Source organism: Alosa pseudoharengus, unplaced genomic scaffold (assembly GCF_046254945.1).
Source record: "Alosa pseudoharengus isolate Yale_2024_CS ecotype anadromous, Long Island Sound unplaced genomic scaffold, YU_APseudo_1.1 YU_APseudo_1.1_scf_8, whole genome shotgun sequence".
Taxonomy (NCBI): Eukaryota; Metazoa; Chordata; class Actinopteri; order Clupeiformes; family Clupeidae; genus Alosa; species Alosa pseudoharengus.
In genome coordinates this window covers 865,001-870,000 of record NW_027468870.1, presented here as the reverse complement: position 1 = coordinate 870,000, position 5,000 = coordinate 865,001, and the positions used below count along the sequence as shown (strand labels likewise).

The 5,000-nt window shown below is 40.9% G+C and overlaps 1 protein-coding gene across 2 annotated transcripts in view; it reads left to right on the top strand.

Moving 5' to 3' along the window:
- Positions 1-2,639: 2,639 nt before the first annotated feature.
- Positions 2,640-5,000, top strand: part of gdpd5a (glycerophosphodiester phosphodiesterase domain containing 5a) — a 75,571-nt gene continuing 73,210 nt past the window's right edge. For both annotated transcript variants that reach the window (XM_076274418.1, XM_076274419.1), the window contains exon 1: positions 2,640-2,988. The gene's annotated coding sequence lies outside the window, so the exon portion shown is untranslated. The remainder of the gene's footprint in view (positions 2,989-5,000) is intronic.

Genomic DNA, 5,000 nt, shown 5'->3' with positions numbered 1-5,000 from the left:
ACTCATGAAAACGCACAATATGGACATTTTATGTCCAGTGTCTACTTCCTGCGGAAACTCAGGCGAGCAAGTGCTCCACCAGCCATCATGACCACATTCTACCGAGGCACCATTGAGAGCATCCTCTCCAGCTGTATCGCTGTGTGGGGCGGAAGCTGCACTGAATACAACAGGAAAGCCCTGCAGCGCATAGTGAACACAGCTGGAAAGATTATTGGTGCTTCACTCCCCTCCCTGAAAGACATTTACACCACCCACCTCACCCGCAAGGCGACCACAATTGTGGGTGATGCAAGTCACCCCGCTCACAATTTGTTTGATCCACTGCCCTCTGGGAAGAGGTACAAAAGCCTGCGCTCCCGCACCACCAGACTCACCAACAGCTTCATACACCAGGCTGTTAGGATGCTGAACTCTCTCTCCCCCCTCCACCCTACATAACATCCTGGACTTTGGACCCACAATGGCTGCCTTGCACTACTCCACTTGCACTACTCCACTTGTACACTTGCACACTTTGCAGTTTGCAACTTGTTGTTGTCCTGTTGTCCTGAAAACACAACACTTCTGCTGCTCTTACATAACTTGCACCACTATGCCACTTGCTTACTTAGGTCAAACAGAACTACCTCAGCCATTTATTGGCCTGACTTTGCACTATTATATTGACTGTCTACTGTATGCACAATTGCACAATTTCAACCCAATTTTGCTGCTCTTATTTCTTCATTGTATGTGCCTTCTTATTTACTTTTTATTGTTTACTTGAATGTTATGTTTGTCTGTGGACTTAATTGGTAAAATATGTCTTGTCTCCACCGTGGGATAGTGAGAAACGTAATTTCAATCTCTTTGTATGTCTTGACATGTGAAGAAATTGACAATAAAGCAGACTTTGACTTTGACTTTGATTTTATCTGGACATTTTATCAAAACTCGGTTGCCGCTTTGGGTTGAATCATTGACGCATGCACGTCAGCTCAAAACCAGGCCATTTTCGTGGGTCTATCACTAGGTGGCAGTCTCGCCAGGTCACTTCCCGGAAACTTTACAGGCAACACTTCATATTTCATGAAAGACATTATATCTCCATTTCTAGAAAAAAAACCAAGTGATTTTGATGAAAACTAGCCACTGTTTAGCTTGGGATTTCTCAGGAACAGAGGCCTGTAGAAATACACGGTTTACACCCACCGAGAGCTTAAAGTCTCACCTTTCAAACGAGCCATTGTATGTGTTCATAGCTATAACACAGAATATGCTGTGGCTGTACAAAAATCATCAACAATGGTCTAGATTGCTGGCACTCTAGGACAAAGCTCCCGAAAACAGCTTGGCATTCAATGAGTTAATACAAATACATCTATCAGCAAATCACTCCACAGACAAAGGACTACCACTAGGTGTCGCCAAATGCAACGTCAAGTTTCGCAGTGCACTGCCAGACCTGATGAATCTGAAGGCTTATCATGGTGGTGTGGGATTTTCACTGCCTTTAAAGCTACCTCTTCAGACAGACAATATAGACAGACAATATATATGTGATGGTTACGTCTATGGTCAGCCCATGGGTGCATAACTCCACACACCTGTCCAGCCGGGACTTATTACATAAAGAGCTAGATAATAGCACAAAAAGTCTTTAATTATTACCAAGTGGCCCAGTTGCGTTGCCTTGCTGGATAATGGCTGTATTATGTGATCCAGGGCAATAGCAATGCCAGGCAGGCAGGCAGCAGCAGCACTGGACTTCAGTGTGTCTGTCTACTGGAGTGGACAGACAGACAGACACTGCTGAAGACTGCAGATTAGGACGTTACATAATCCCCTTGAGCAAATCTCGACATGTCATTCTTGGAATAGAGCCGTTGGCCTTCCTGTAGTCAGACTAATGACTGACCATCCTGAGGGGGCCCAAGAGAGGCCAGAGCATGGACAGTAATGAGGCCAAATCAGTAGGCCTATAAATGACCATGCTGTTGCTCAAATGTGACGCCTTATGGATATAATTTGACACATGAAAATGACAATAACATTTAAGCACTGCCAATGATAAGCCTCACTAGTCTACAGTAGGCTCCCCTCCAGAATTATTGCCACCTTTGGTAAAGTTGACTAAAAACAAGTATAAGTAATAATATTTTGGTAATATTTTGAAGAAAAATACAACCTTGAAGGGAAGCAAATGTATTCTGACAAAAATAAAGAAATATGTTTAACAAATTATTTTTATAGCCTAGGCCTACCTTTACCAAAGGTAACAGTGCTTTACCAAATATGGCAATAATTCTGGTGGGTAGGCTACTGTAGGCTATATGAAATTGTAAAAATGCAAGGATGCAATGGTAGCAAGTGAAAACTATTCGTGTGTGACAAACAGGCCTACATGATGTAATGAGTTATTACCTAAACTTCAGCCCGGGTTAGGTGTCCGCGCTGTCTCTGAGTATCTGAGTTACCTAAACCTCGGCCCGGGTGTCCGCACTGTCTCTGAGTATCTGAGTTACCTAAACCTCGGCCCGGGTGTCCGCACTGTCTCTGAGTATTTGAAAAGATTCCCTCTACCGGTGACGGGGTTCTGGACACTGCTCCGCCCACACGCTTTCAGATGGATTAGCCTCGAGATCTCGTACCGAGAGTTGAGTGCCTGATGATTCACTGTTCTACAGTCTTTGGAAACACACGAAACTACCAATAAGTGATCGTAAGGAGAATAGGCCTATACACACTGGCAGCTGGACAGCACGGCTAATGTCTTTATGTTTAATTATTTTAAAATGAGGAATTCCTGTTGAGGGTGCAAATCGTTACGAGCGTCTTTTTTGACAGGGAAACCTGTTGGGGCAACATTTTGTAATAATTCGTCCTACAAAACGTCGATTTAGTGTAACTGCACAAGAGTGCTCCCCGTCCAAAACTACAGAAATCTTGCACTTTGCGGAACTCGTTTCGGTAACCTTGTGTGAAGCGGATTAAGCAGGTGTGGAGGTGAGTGTTTACAGGCTACGCATGTTTGGGGATTAACTCCCATTACCTTACAGTGTCACATTGTTCTGGCGATCACACACACACACACGTAGCGTACACATACACAGAGATTCATATTTTCGCTGACATTGTCAGAGGTGGTCTGTGTGAAATCTCTAAAGTGTGGACTCCATTTAGCAATACTGGGGAGCGCTTTCGGAGCAGAGCGCTACGACCTGGGCTCACTCCCCGCGTTCTGGGGCTTAGGAGATCTAGTCAGCAGATCTGGGAATATTCAGAAGGGACTCTGCAGACTCTGCCTGTACTCAGTTTGTTTCTGTGTGATTTAGGGATTATTTATAGTGTTTTCTTGCTGGGTTTATTTATAGTGTTTTCAAACATCTGAAAACAGCAATGAAGCGCTGTTAGCCAACAGTGTGTGTTATGGCACAATAATGCCCTCAGAAAACACACTCATTTTCCTTCTTGAATATCCTACTGTAGCATGATAACTAAAGTGAGTATCCTACTGTAGCATGATAATAATAATAATAATAATAATAATAATAATAATAATAATAATAATAATATAATAAGCTTTATTTGTATAGCACCTTTCATACACAGAATGCAGCTCAAAGTGCTTTACATTTGAAGCATGTAACACAATAATAGTCAGTCAGTTATTATCAATCACTTTTCTTCATTGCTGGGGCCGTTTATGATCCACTCAGCAATATATAAAAAATATAGAAAATGACATGTCATAAGACTGGCAGCCTTAACCCTTTACCCCCCACAAGCACGCCATATGGCAACTGTGGCAAGGAAAAACTCCCATATTCCAGGAAGAAACCTTGAGCAGAACCTGACTTAATAGGGGGAGCCCATCTGCTTCTGGCTGGCTGCGCCCTCCAATAGCAGCAGATGTAGAATAATCTGAAAAAGTAGTCTACAGGATAAGATGAGTTAACTAAAAGCTTTCCTGTACAGGTATGTTTTCAGATCTTTTTAAAAAATATTTACTGAACTCGCCTGCTTGATGTACAGAGGCAGGGTGTTCCATAGTTTTGGGGCATAATGGATAAAAGCAGCTTCTCCACTTTGCTTGTGGAGCACTTTGGGTACGATTAAAAGATTAGAATTGGATGATCTAAGTTTCCTTTGTGGTTGATAAGATATTAAAAGCTCAGAGATATATGAAGGTGCTATGCCATTCAGAGCTTTGTAAGTAATTAACATAACATAACTAAAGTGAATATCCTACTGTAGCATGATAACTAAAGTGAATAAAACTAAAGTGAATATCCTACTGTAGCATTATAACTAAAGTGAGTATCCTACTGTAGCATTATAACTAAAGTGAATATCCTACTGTAGCATGATAACTAAAGTGAATATCCTACTGTAGCATGATAACTAAAGTGAATAAAACTGAAGTGAATATCCTACTGTAGCATTATAACTAAAGTGAGTATCCTACTGTAGTATTATAACTAAAGTGAATATCCTACTGTAGCATTATAACTAAAGTGAATATCTTACTGTAGCATGATAACTAAAGTGAGTATCCTACTGTAGCATGATAACTAAAGTGAATATAACTAAAGTGAGTATCCTACTGTAGCATTATAACTAAAGTGAATATCCTACTGTAGCATGATAACTAAAGTGAATATCCTACTGTAGCATGATAACTAAAGTGAGTATCCTACTGTAGCATGATAACTAAAGTGAATATAACTAAAGTGAGTACCCTAGCATGATAACTAAAGTGAGTATCCTACTGTAGCATGATAACTAAAGTGAATATAACTAAAGTGAGTATCCTAGCATGATAACTAAAGTGAGTATCCTACTGTAGCATGATAACTAAAGTGAATATAACTAAAGTGAGTATCCTAGCATGATAACTAAAGTGAGTATCCTACTGTAGCATGATAACTAAAGTGAGTATCCTACTGTAGCATGATAACTAAAGTGAATATAACTAAAGTGAGTATCCTAGCATGATAACTAAAGTGAGTATCCTA